This window comes from Pseudophryne corroboree, chromosome 7 (assembly GCF_028390025.1).
Source record: "Pseudophryne corroboree isolate aPseCor3 chromosome 7, aPseCor3.hap2, whole genome shotgun sequence".
NCBI classification, from domain to species: Eukaryota; Metazoa; Chordata; class Amphibia; order Anura; family Myobatrachidae; genus Pseudophryne; species Pseudophryne corroboree.
Window position 1 is genome coordinate 181015402 of NC_086450.1, and position 15160 is coordinate 181030561.

Consider the following 15160-nt stretch of genomic DNA (forward strand, 5'->3'; position numbering starts at 1 on the left):
TGAGCAACCTTTGGTTCGCCAGCAGTCATGGAACTACAAGTCCCAGCATACCTTGCCAGGGAACGGGACGTAGTTCTTCAACAACTGGCGATACATATGTTTGCTTATCTCTGTAGCCCGCAATATTAGCAGATAGCGGGGCAGATGTATTAACCTGGAGGAGGCATAAGAAAGTGATAAACCAGTGATATGTGCTAGGTGATAAAGGCACCAGCCAATCAGATCCTAACTGTTAATTTACATATTGGAGCTGATTGGTTGGTGCCTTTATCACCTTGCACATATCACTGGTTTATCACTTCATTATGCCTTCTCCAGGTTAATACATCTGGCCCAAGTGTTTCAAAAGTGCTGTCCTCCCCATATTGGATTTACAAAGCAGATCATATCACATATATATTAAATTCAATAAGGTGTTTATAGCAGAAACGTAACTAAAGCTTACTATTTATTGCACACACATCACGTCAGCACAAGTGAGGATACATGGTCAAAGTGTGCATCAATAAATGTTTCAAGGTATATATGCTTGAATCGGCTTGTTTTATTTCATATGAAAAAAAGAACATTACACATTATAGGAACAGAGCTATATTTAGTAAGATGTTTTGCCTGCAGGGTTTAAGACAACAATAACAATTAAGGCAATAACTTTGCAATCAATATTATTGTCATTTTAAATAAAGATTGTGAAACCCCACTGCTTAAGCTGGCCGTACACGCTAACATTAGCCAACCTCCAACACTGGTAACAGGACAAAAACAGTTGATCAGATTGGTAAAATCCGATTGCTTAAGCCGATTTGTCTGAGTGACCGTTCAGCATAAACTTACTCAGATGTTCAAAGGTCGGCTGATCTATGGGCCTAATTTAGACCTGATCGCTCGCTAGGATTTTTTTGCACTGCTGCGAAGATAGTTGCCGCCCATAGGGGAGTGTATTTTCACTTTGCAAGTGTGCGAACGCATGTGTAGCAGAGATGTACAAACAGATCTTGTGCAGTTTCTGAGTAGCCCAGGACTTACTCAACGCTGCGAACACATAAGCCTGTCCGGGACCGGAATTGACGTCAGAAACCCGCCCTACAAATGCATGGAAACGCCTGCGTTTCTCCAACCACTCCCAGAAAACGGTCAGTTAACACACACAAGCGGCTTCTTCCTGTCAATCTCCTTGTGATCGCCCGTGCAAATGGATTCTTCGCACAAACCCATCGCTGAGCGACGATCCGCTTTGTACCTGTGCGACGCATCTGCGCATTGCGGTGAATACGCATGTGCAGTCCTGACCTGATACCAGCGCTGCAAAAAACGCTAGCAAGCGATCAGGTCTGAATTACCCCAATGTCCAGTGTATCTGCTTTTGTATGTAAGCGGCGGATATTAGATACTTGCAGTAGGCGTCTCTAAGCAGAAGACAGCACCTGAGTCATTTGCATATTTTCTCAATTGCGCAGCAAGTGAAATTGCAACTGCGAATGCATTTACATGTAACCAACCATAGTTGTTTTCTTTACCACAAGGTCACTGGTATTACATTCCTCTGGTACTAACTGGTGGTGTCAGATATCATTAGCTGCACTCATAAGTGAGGTGTTATTCCAGGATACTGCCAGGTTTAATATTTCTAGGACATGGGAGGGTATCCAACTGGAAGCGAGACGTTTTCGGATGATAAAAACAGCTTGATATTGTGATTTTTAACCGATGGTTATTATCGTGGTATCCAATTGGAGGTCATATCTATCGGCTGAAACAGACAACGATCGTGTGATAACACATGTATTATCGCGGCTCCGGTGGCCATTTATCTCGCAATCCCCGATAAGTGCCTGCATCAGGGGGAGGAGCGCACCGCATCAGGGCTAATTGGAGAGTCCCCAGTGAACCTATTAGCAGGGGAAAATTACAGCTGCTAATAGGATTCCCCCCATGGACTTCCATCAGTGTTAAGGTGCATAAACACTTAGCGATATAGTAAAAGATATTACTAATTTCCCCCCTCCTTAGCGATATCGTTTACTATATCTGCCAGTGTATATGAGCGGTCGACGACCGATGCGTGGCCCTGTGGGTCGTCAATGACCCTCGGTGTCGGTAGTAGACGCAGCTCAATTTGGACTTGTCGTCCAAAGCTGCATGTACAGCCCGACCGCGACATGACATCACATTGCTAGCGATATCACACAGTGTGTATGCCCGCTGGGAGAGGACACGCTAGGTGATGTCGCTCACAGAGCACATCGCCTAGTGTGTACCCACATTTACTTACTTAATACCATATAGTTACACATACAGTACCATATGTATTTATTACCTGCTGTAATTGCTAAGCACCTGATATTAAATATTCAATAAGGTCTTAAATCCTCTTAAAGTCACAAGAAAATACAAGCTTAAGGTGAAGTGAATATCTCAATAAAAAAAAAATCTGACATTCTTAGAAATTGCTCATGAGACATGATCGGGATCTGATCCATTTATTATTTGCCTTTTAAATTATTGTTGCTTTACAAAAATACAGGCATTGCCGGAATGTCACCAATGCCTGCATCTTGTAGGCTACTACATCACCCTCATAAGACTCCTAAACAAATTCTACTTTCTCTTGAATTACTTATATCTCTGAAATAAAGCCTCATTACTCAGCTTTGCATTTATTTTTAATATAGGAAACTGAAATCCTGCTTTATTTACCGTCTCTAATAATGGGATAAGAGACATGTACTATTTGTCGAAAACGCATTTTGAATTGTAAGCAGATAAATTCCAACAACATAAGATTGTTTACAATGACAGACTGCTAGCAAAGCCAAATCATCCATCAGTTAGCATAGGCTCCTGCCTAAAGCCCAATAAGCACTGAGTGGCCCGGAGAAGCGGTGACGAGAAATGGGCCTAAACGAGTGTCTTACTTAAGGTCCCATGGGGTCTTGACCAGGCTGACCACTAACAATGCAAACCCAAACATTTCTACAATATCTCCCCAGCAATACGCTCTCAGGGCTCCATCATATGCCAACAAGATACTATTATAGGCTGTATAATGGATCAACCCACATCATTGCCTCTATGGTGTGCAGGTGATGGTGGTCCACTTTGATGGTCATTACTTAATTTCAAAGTTGCAAGAGAAAACATAAATCATAGGAATGTGGGCAAATCAAGTAGTTTATCTGCCATACTGTATATCATAAAAAACACAGTTGCAAATATACTGTAGGAATGATGTGACCAGGGCCGGTGCTAGGGTGTCCGGAGTCCCCCTGCAAGCTATAAATTTATACCCTCCATCCCATACTTTGCAAAGGGATAATGTGCCACAAAAAATGGTGTGGTCTCACAAGGGAGGGGCATGTCCACACAATAATACTGACATTTCAAATTATGCCACAAGGAAGCACAATCTTATTTACATAACATCACATACAGTAGTAGTGCCCCTTATTCACGTTATGCCACACAGCAGTGTCCCTTATACGTAATGCTCACAGTAGTAGTGCCTCTTATACACATAATGTCCAAGTAGTAGTGCCGCTTTTACACATAATGCCCACAGTAGTAGTGCTGCATGTACACATAATGCCCACAGGTAGTAGTGCACCTTATACACAATGCCCACTGTAGCTGGTGCCAGTGAGTGAGTTGCATTTCTGGAAGTAGCCCTAAAAGAGGTGGGTGTTTTGAGAGGATGGGGTCGGGGGTGGTATACTCCCTCTAAATCGGAGGCAGTTGTGGCCTGCCTTGCATCTTTTGCTGCAGCTGTGTTTGTGACTTTATGCTAATGCGGCTGCATTGGTTATCAGTGTACTTGGGTAGGCTGCATGTGGCTGTTTGCCAGCTCTTATCCTCCCCTGTTGGGATTATAATCATCGAGATCCCGCCCACTGGCATTGCAATCCCAACCGAAGTGTACTTAGTGTACTGTATTTTAAATTGTATATATATTTATTTATTTATATATATATATATATATATATATATATATATTTTTTTTTTATATATATATATATATATAAAGACAAATACTCTCCCTCTGCGCTTTAACACAACAAGAAAATGGGGAATTAGATATGGCTGCCCAAATTCCGCTAAGTCCCTTGTTAGGAGGGACTAAAAATAGGAATATGTAGCAATAGAGGAATAGGCGCCTTTGGGATGTATTTCCTCCCAATAATAAATAGGATTCAGCAGGAATCTCTAGACGTATATTAATATATGTTTGCTCAATATTTTAGAGCATAAAAATCACATTAACATGTTCCATATAAAATTTATTAAAACATAAAAACACAAGCAATGGTACAATGAATTAAGTATCCATCCTTAACAAATGACACCGAACAATTATACAGAGGACAAGTAGAATAACTTTTACAGACTCCTCCTTCTCCTTATAGCAAGTTTGGAGATTGGTGTGACAAATAGAAAAACCCAACGCGTTTCGTCTTGCTCAAAGACTTCATCAGGGGTATATCTATAAGCGTAAAATAATTTATCAGAATATTCCACTAACTATACATATATACAAAAATAAAGATATAAAAAATGGGAACATGTCAATAGATGAAAAAGGTACAGGAACATGCAAAAACAGAGCTGGATAATAAAGTGCAAATCTACACCAATCGGGAACACTTACTACAGTAAAGTACTTTCAAATAAGTTGACAATGAGTCACAAAGGTTAATGATTATACACAGAAGAAAAGAGAAAGAAATAGAAGAAGAATGAGAACATCAGAACATGTCAAGGAAACTTCATATGACATACCTCGAATGCTTGATAAAAATTGATAGACTGTCACATGAATTAACACATAGGCGTTCAGGATACTTGAATACTACCCACACATCAGTGGGATATATAGATGAAAAATAGATTGGGCCTAGTTAGGGAAATATTAGTTTTAGTAACTTTAAAACCACATGATATGTACATAATAACTAATTTATAAATCAATCAGTGTGCTGGTGAATGGGAACACATACCTTTTATTTCAAATGCTTGACTGACAAGTTCAAATACACAGGTCTAACAAGGGTTCATATAGATGTGTGACCTGATAAAATTATTGATATTAGCCAATTAGAGAGAGAATCTCACTGGTCTATATAAATTCAAGAGGCTTACCAAGTAAATTTATATTCTCTAGGACATTAAAAATGCAGAATTTTGATAGGGAATATCTACCAATCTAAACCGCCTCAACACAAATCTTAGACTCAAACCGTTTTATTTATTTATATATATATAGTACTGGTATTACAATTAACTTCCCTCATTGTCTATATGAATTCTAATTCACAGTAACATAATACCATAAAAGATGTGGGAATAATTACAGACCAATCAAAATAGTAAATGGAGCCATATTTTAGGGTGATGCCTACATAGTATCACATAAAATAGTCCTTACCCTCCAGCAGATCAGCAGTGTTCAGCTCAGTTCCAGTGGAATGAAACTGTGTTCTAATTTTTACCCTTAAATAGGGGGAAGGTGATGACATCACTTCCCATTAGTGCAGTGATTGGAAGGATGAATGTGTCCCATGATGCATCTTTGGACCGGGACTAGGTGTTTCATGATTGACAGCAAGGACCGGGACTAGGTGTTTCATGATTGACAGCAATGTTCACCAATAGAACTAGTGGACATGTGATCTGGACGGCCAATAGACGCGTTCCCCTCTGTAACCTAGGAGACCGCTGAGGTTATAACTAATATGGTTGATATTCGTGAAGGACTAATTATACAATGTTATAAAAAAAAAAAAAAAAAAAAAAAAAAAAAAATTAAAATGTAATTTTTTTTTTTTTTCTTTCTTAATAATTATCAGTGTATACATAACATCATTAGTGTGATAATAAACATATATTAAGTGTAAAATGTATATTTAATATAATAAAATAAATATAATAAATATAATTAATAAATATACTCAATAAATATAATCATTGACACACCCCATAATTATTAAATTATTAAACTATTAAACTACACCCACTATTATATCCCAAATACCCCAATAACTCTAATAGTGATGAATGGAAAATATTACTCAATGAATAATATTATACTTAATAATAATCCTATCTAATAAGAACTACCTATCAAGGTGTTAATGCACCATCCCCAAAAATTGGCTCCATTTTTACAAGAAGACATTAATTAAATGGTATCTTGGTATTCAAAAATAATTAAATAGGTACTTATTACAAAAAGTATAAAATATGAAATGTGTAAAATCTATACATGAACCCCTACAAGAATGCCACCATATCTATACTTTCATTTAGGCCAAAAGGGATAAGGGTATTCAATGTATAAATCCAAAAGGATTCACGCTGGGCTAACCGTCTATCCCTATCACCTCCTCTCTTATCTAACAAAATGTGTTCAACGACCGTGAATGAAAGACCTGAAACTTCAGAATTATGTTTCTCCTGGAAATGTCGTGGTAGGCTATGATTTTGAACCTTATTAGTAATATTTCGTAAATGCTCCTGTATTCTAATCTTAAGACATCTTTTAGTTTTACCTATATAAGAGAGTTTGCAACTACAGTCTATTTTGTAAACAACATAGTTGGTATTGCAGGTAACTATGGTCCTCAACTTGAAGATACGTTTGCTGTCATCTCTCCAACAGAAACCTTTCTTGTCTATGAAGCGACAACATTTACATTTGTTACACGGAAAAAGCCCTGATCTCTTCATTACTGGATGTTCAACCAGGATCTCATCTTTGTCTCTGCCTTTCTGTAGTTGACTGGGAGCCAGTATGCTCTTAAGGTTCCTAGATTTCCTAAAAATTATATTGGGTCTAGTAGATAAATGTGGACCCAATAATGGATCTTTTAGAAGAAGATGCCAATGTCGGTTCATGATGTACTTGATCTTGGTACTCTCTTGGTTATACTGCGTGATGAAAGGTCTTTCAGTGGGGCATTTTTCTCTCTTGTTTGTTTTAGCTTCTAATAGAATATTCTGATAAATTATTTTACGCTTATAGATATACCCCTGATGAAGTCTTTGAGCAAGACGAAACGCGTTGGGTTTTTCTATTTGTCACACCAATCTCCAAACTTGCTATAAGGAGAAGGAGGAGTCTGTAAAAGTTATTCTACTTGTCCTCTGTATAATTGTTCGGTGTCATTTGTTAAGGATGGATACTTAATTCATTGTACCATTGCTTGTGTTTTTATGTTTTAATAAATTTTATATGGAACATGTTAATGTGATTTTTATGCTCTAAAATATTGAGCAAACATATATTAATATACGTCTAGAGATTCCTGCTGAATCCTATTTATTATTGGGAGGAAATACATCCCAAAGGCGCCTATTCCTCTATTGCTACATATATATATATATATATATAGGAAATCACGACAGCACTCAAAGCCTATGTATATAAAGCAAAAAATGGTGGTGCAAGGCAGCAATAAATGTAAAACACTCACTTCTCCAGCGATGCAGAAAAAGTAGACAAGCCAGCACTCACGTGTAGATGAAAGAAAAGCAGGATTTATTCCTTAACCAAACGGCATGGTGAAGTACAGAAAATACAGCAAACACAGCCCGACAGCTGTTTCAACCGAATGATCTTCCTCTGCCCCTGAGGAAGACCAGTCGGTCTTAGCAGCAATAATTCTTAGACTTAGCAGCGGACACAATATAATTATAATGAATAGAGCAACCATAATAGTTTACTAATTTCACTGACAGCTCAAACAGCTTCAACAGGGTCATAACTTTTTGATAAGAGCCAAAAAATTAATTAGCGCAATTACAAATCTTTTAAAATTAGCATTACTTTTCTAGATAACCTGTGTAATACCATATTATTTATAATATATCAAAAGGGCATTTTTACAGAACCTACTAAGGAAGACTTATGACAAATTCTCATTAAGGCCAGCAGGTGACAGTATGCAAATCAAAAATCCATCGTGCTTCTAACTGGAGTAGTTTTTGGTTGCGGTCACCTCCCCTTACCATGGGAGAGACATGGTCAATCAGTTTGTAGCGCAGCGTTGCCATAGAGTGTCCTGCCTCTTTGAAGTGCCTAGCTACTGGCTGCTCAACGGATTTTCCCTCTAGAGCATGTCTAATAGCGGACCTATGTGTGCTGCTCGCTCACAGGAAGAGCACACAGTCTTGCCAACATATGCAAGTCTGCATGGACACTTAATGATATACACCACGAATTTTGAAGTGCGTGTCAATACATGTTTAATAGCGATCCTTTTTCCTGAATGTGGATGCAAAACTGATGATCAGGTTTCCAGGTACCTACAAGTCGTGCATCCAGTGCACTTGTAGGAACCTGGGGCCTTGCTCAAGAAGTGTGATCTTAGTTCTCTCTGTTGCACAGTTATATCGGTGTGAACAAGCCAGTCCTTCAGGTTTCGACCTCTTCAGTGACACTTGAGCAGTTCACTGTTGTTTAATGTCAGAATTGATTTATCGGACTTCACAATAGGCCATAACTTCCTTACAGTTTTTCTTATTAATCCACTAGCCGTACTATATGTGGTGATTAGTGGCGTTATCTTCCGTGCGGATTTGACTTTCTTATGCAGTCATTGCTCACATGACACTGCTAAGGCTTTAGTTTTAGCTCTTAAAAGATCCTTCCTTCGATAGCCTCTCTGTATGAATATGTCCATCATCCCATATATTTCTTTTTCTGTGTCAAGCAAGTTACTCGTAATGCATTTTGCCCTTAAAAACTGGGAGTATGGTAAACCCTTTTTCATAGCTTCTGGATGAAAGCTTTTTGCATGCAGCAAGGTATTCTTATCCGTGGGCTTGTGATACAGAGATGTCTCAAGGACCGTACCTTTTCTAGTGATGAGGACATCCAAATAATGGATAGTGTCAGTGCTTTCTTCAAAAGTGAATTTAATATTGTTGTCCATTTGATTGATGATTTTAATTTGCTCAACAAAATTCTCTTGCTTGCCAACCCATATCACAAGGAGATAATCTATGTAGAGCATAAATAAAATCATTCCCTTAGCAAATGACAAATTCTCCAAAAACAACTTTATTTCGATTGCCATCATATATGCGTTGGTGAACGCTAGGGCCACGTTGCTCCCCATAGCGCACCCCAGGCGCTGCAGATAGTACACACCATAAAAAAGAAAAAATTACGTGTCAAAGTAATTTACAAAAGTAATAGAAAAAATTCAACACCTGGACCTTTATAGTGAAGATTACCCTCCAGGAGACATCCCATGGCCATGATCCCCTCGCCATGCGGGATATTAGTATAGAGACTTACTACATCTATACTGCTTAATACACATTCATCCGGGAGCTGTATGCAATTTTGTAGAAGCAGTAATAGTTGCGTAGTATCCATTAACACTGTTGGCTCTGCTTGGATGACTGGCTGGAGGTAAAAGTCAATATATTTGGCTATTTCACTGTAGACTGATCCACGCGCTGAAATTATTGGTGGAGACACCAAGCTCTTACGGACTTTCATCAGTGAATATAAGATTGGTGTTACTGGGTGATCTACCATCATTGCTTTAAAGGTTATTTAATCAATTACAGAATCCTGATATGCCTTCAGGAGGATTGCATCAATTTCCTTTTTGTATGCTATTGTTGGGTCACCTGACAGTTTGCTGTATACAGATTTACCACTTAATTGATAATAAATTTCATCGGTATACATTTGATGGTCTTAGAGCATGATAGCACCTCCTTTATCGGTTGCACGTATATTCGCAGATTTATTGCTACTCACATTTTTTAAGGCTTCAAATTCTCCCTTGGTCAAGTTGGAAGGCATTCTTGATAGCCTTTTTGTCTCTGTATCCACAGGAGACTCCAGCATGCGTGAATAGCTTCTGATTGAGGCGTTATGAGTCTGAGGGTCAACATGAGAAGTTGGTCTCAAGGGTTGGTTGATCAGGGTTTTCTGACTCAAATGACGAGTCATTTTTGCTGTAATACTCTTTTAGTTTTAAGTTTCTCTGATGCTCCCATGAGTCCACCATCCATTCAAATTGGTTGAATTTTGTTGTGGGGACATAGGATAAACCTTTATTCAGCAGACTCATCTCATCAGTCAGGACATGGGAGGACAAAATAAGATTTTGGTTACCTACCGGTAAATCATTTTCTCATAGTCCGTAGAGGATGCTGGGGTCCACATTAGTACCATGGGGTATATACGGGTCCACCAGGAGCCATTGGCACTTTAAGAGTTTAATATTGTGGGTTGGCTCCTCCCTCTATGCCCCTCCTACCAGACTCAGTCTAGAGACTGTGCCCACGGAGACGACATACTTCGAGAGAAGGAAATACACAGATGGTGGCGAGATTCATACCAGCTCACACAACAAGGCAAATCCAGCCAACATGCCGGATAAACTCAGCAACAGCTGAAACAGTACTGAAACAGTAAATAACGCAGAACTTACCTAGGAACCAGGCAGTACTGAAGTAAATAACCACTGCAGGAAAACAAAGCGCAGGGGCGAGCACCCAGCATCCTCTACGGACTACAAGCTAAGGATTTACCAGTAGGTAACCAAAATCCTATTTTCTCTTACATCCTAGAGGATGCTGGCGTCCACATTAGTACCATGGGGATGTACCAAAGCTCCCAGAACGGAAGGGAGAGCGCGGAGGCTCCAGCAAAACTGCTTCACCAAACTTGAGGTCATCAGAGGCCAAAGTATCGAACTTGTAAAACTTAGCAAATGTGTTCGATCCAGACCAAGTAGCTGCTCGGCAAAGCTGTACAGCCGAGACACCCCAGGCAGTCGCCCAGGAAGAACCCACCTTATAAGTAGAGTGGGCCTTAACAGATTTTGGACACGGCAATTTTGCCGCAGAATATGCATGCTAGATGGTGAACCTGATCCAGCGTGAAATCAACGGCTTTAAATCAGGACACCCAATTTTCTTGGGATCATAGAGGACAAACAGAGAATCAGATTTCCTATGACGAGCCGTCCTCTTCACATAAATCTTCAAGGCCCTCACAACATCCAAGGCCTTTGAAGCAATTGAGGAGTCAGTAGCCACTTGCACCACAATAGGTTGGTTGATATGAAAAGCTGAAACCTTAGGAAAAAACTGTTGATGAGTCCTGAGTTCCGCCCTATCCTCATGGAAGACCAGATAGGGGCTTTTACAGGACAAAGCCCCCAATTCCGACACATGTCGAGCAGAAGCTAAGGCCAACAAAGTGACCGCCTTCCACGTGAGAAACTTGATTTCAGACTCCTGTAGAGGCTCAAACCAATCTGGAATTATGTTCACCCCCTGCTTGCGGGGGAGAACCATCATCTCTGTCATCACCTTGGTGAAGACCCTCGGTGCCCTGGAGAGACCGAACGGCAGTGCCTGAAACTGATAGTGATCGTCTAACAGTGCAAACCTGAGATAGGCCTGATGCGGCGACCAAATGGGAATGTGGAGGTACGCATCCTTGATGTCCAGGGACACCAGGATCTCCCCCTCCATCAGTCCTGAGATAATTGCTCTCAGTGACTCTATCTTGAATTTGAAGTTCCCGGAGATAAGGGTTCAAAGATTTCAAGTTCAGAATTGGTCTTACCGAACCATCCGGCTTCGGTACGACAAAAAGGTTCGAATAGTAACCTTTGTTCAACTGATGAGGTGGAACTGGAACAATGACCTTGGACACTACCCATTTTCGGATAGCGTCCAGCAGAATAGCTCTGTCTGCCGGCAAAGCTGGCAAGCCTGATTTGAAGACACGGTGAGGTGGGAGAGTTTGAAACTCCAGCCTGTATCCCCTGGACACAATATCCTGTATCCAAGGGTCCCAGCCAGGCGACACCCAGACATGGCTGAAATGCCGGAGTCTTGCTGCCATCTGACCTACCTCCAGACTATGCGGTCCACTGTCATGCTGAGGACTTTGAGGTACCAGAAGCAGGCTTCTGGTCCTGGGAACCTGCTGGGGCAGACTTTTTGGATTTGGCACGACCACCTCTAAAGAAGGTGTGGGAGGGATTGTTCTTTCTAGGCCTAGCGGGCCGAAAGGACTGTGACGTGTTGGGAGTAAAAGGCTTCTTTGTAGCCAGTGCATCACCGTCTGCTGTGTCAGAATCGGTATCCGTGTCATCCTGCATAATTTGGGCAAGAGCACGTTTGTGAGAATGTACTGCGGGGGCCCCGAGGGAGCAGTATCGGACCATACTGCCATAGAGGATTGCAATACCTGAGTTGCATGCTCAGTCCTTGCAACCCTTTCAGAAATCTGAGAAATAGCCCCCCTAAGAGAGGCTAACCACTCCGATTCTGGGATCTGCGCTACAACAGTGCAATCCTGATTACAATGGATGGGATCTTCCTGAGAAGATAAATCCTCTGCAGCATATGAGACAGAGTCTCTAGGCATGGTTGCTTGTACACCCCACATACACACAGGGTACAGGGCAGACAGAGTTTCCTCCCCAAGAATGGCAGAGAGACACAGAGATTGGAGCCAACCCACACACAGCGCTATATAGGTATAGGGAGACCCTTAACCAGCGCTGTGTCCCTTAATAGGTGACACAGTCTTTATACAACCTCCCCTCCCTTCTACAACCCCCTGGTACCGTACAGATAGCTTGAGGTGCTCTGGAGGGACTGCTCTTCCACTGGCAGCGTGTCTGCAGGCAGGAAAATGGCGCTGAACGCTGCTGGGTCCACTCTGAGGAGTAGCTCCGCCCCCTTAATGGCGCTGTCTTCCTGCTCTTCCAAGATTATACTGGCCTGAGGATCTTGTGCTGGCTGAGATCTGCAGACCCCGACAGGCTTTCTAGTCAGTGAAGGGTTAAGGCGCTGGCTCAGGGCGCCCCTCATAGCGCTGCACCTAAGTACCGCTGAGCCTCCTGGAGCGCAGTTAGTACTGCGCTCCTACCCATGTAGCCGCCATCTTCACACCGGCCCCCCGCTTGCTAGGGGGGTCAGTGACTCACTCGCCACAAACCAGCTCTGCAAGGGGGTGGCGGAATGCTGCTGGGGTAGGCGTTCCCCTGCGGCGGGGAGCGATCTATCCCCTCTGGAGCTGTGTCCAGTCAGCGGAGACAGTGGCTCAGACCCTGCAGGGTGGACACTGCTCCCTCCCTCAGTCCCTCGATGCAGGCAGGCTGTTGCCAGCAGCCTCCCTGTAAAATAAAAACTCGAAAATAAACTTTTACTAAGAAAGCTCTGTAGAGCTCCCCTAGCTGTAACCGGCTCCTCCGGGCACATTTTCTAAACTGAGTCTGGTAGGAGGGGCATAGAGGGAGGAGCCAGCCCACACTGTTAAACTCTTAAAGTGCCAATGGCTCCTGGTGGACCCGTCTATACCCCATGGTACTAATGTGGACCACAGCATCCTCTAGGACGTAAGAGAAATTAATGATTAAGTTGTTTAGAGGAGGTAACATCTTCCTCTTCCTTTCCCCTTGTCCGTCCCGCCATGTTTGGGTGCATAATCTCTTCCTTGCTCGCCCCTGGCACACGTGATTGTCCCTAAAGGGGGCTTATTCAAATTACTACTGGTTGAGTAATGCGAATAAGCCGCCTTTAGGGAAAGGGACAAAATTTGTGGTGTATATCATTAAGTGTCCATGCGGACTTGCATATGTTGGCAAGACTGTGTGCTCTTCCTGTGAGTGAGCAGCACAGCATAGGTCCGCTATTAGACATGCTCTAGAGGGCAAATCCATTGAGCAGCCAGTAGCTAGGCACTTCAAAAAGGCAGGACACTCTATGGCAACGCTGCGCTACAACTGAATGACCATGTCCCCTCTACTCCAGTTAGAAGCACGATGGATTTTTGATTTGAATATTGTCTCACCTGCTGGCCTTAATGAGAATTTGTCATTTTTGTGCTTCCTCAAAAAAATCTAATGGGGGTTTTGTTAGTGGATTGGCCAATGCACAGAAGCCTACAAACCGATCGCCAAGGTACCCCACCTTCATGCAGGTCCTACACTATCACATAGTTATAAAACCTGGCAACTGTTTCACACATCATCTGCCTGCTAGATTTAATGTGCACCTGCCACAACTTTATGGCTTTTAAAGGTACATTAGTCACCTGACACTGGCTAATAGATTGCTAGGGAACAACTGAGACAGGTCCAGGATAATAGAGTCCACATAGGGGTGCATGAGAAAGCTAGTGGCCACGGTTAATAAGAGTTAGCCATAGATTAACCCCGTCATATACACAAAAAGAAAACCACAGCACTCTCCACCCCAGAAGCGGGGTACAGCAATGCACTTACCACTCATAGGGTGGGGTGCATGTAACACAGCACTCGCCACCCCAGAAGCGGGGTACACAACTGCACTTACCACTCATAGGGTGGGGTGCATGTAGCGGTTTGCAGGCTTCTGTGCATTGGCCAATCCACTAACAAAACCCTCATAATTTATTTACTGAAGCGTTAAGGATAAGTGAGCTTACTTGGGTGAGTGCTGGGTTCTCTGTATGTATTTGAGTGATGTGGTCATGGGCTACATGCACCCCAACCTATGAGTGGTAAGTGCAGTTGTGTACCTCGCTTCTGGGGTGGTGAATGCTGTGTTACATGCACCCCATCCTATGTGTGGTAAGTGCATTGGTGTACCCCGCTTCTGGGGTGGGGAGTGCCGTGGTTTTCTTTTCGTATACAGGTTGAGTATCCCTTATCTAAAATGCTTGGGACCAGTGGTATTTTGGATATCGGGTTTTTCCGTATTTTGGAATAATTGCATACCATAATGAGATATCATGGTGATGGGACCTAAATCTAAGCACATAATGCATTTATGTTACATATACACCTTATACACACAGACATATAGATTGGTAAATGCTCAATTAGCTTAGTGATATCATTCAGGTGCTCGAAAGGAAGGGGTATTTCTGAGCAAAATACCCCTTCCTTTAGAGCACCTGAATGATATCACTAAGCTAATTGAGCATTTACCAATCTATATGTCTGTTGTGAGAGGCAGAGAGGTTCCTGCATTAGGAGGAGGTGCAGGCCCTGACATGCCACATGGAGCATTATGGGGTTGCTCCAAGGTAGGTAGCTCTTAGCTTAGACATATTTTAGTAAGGAGCCATTATCATGTGGCTCCTTGCTGGTTAATATTAGACCCAGATTGGGGTAATGGAGGTGTGAGGTGTGGT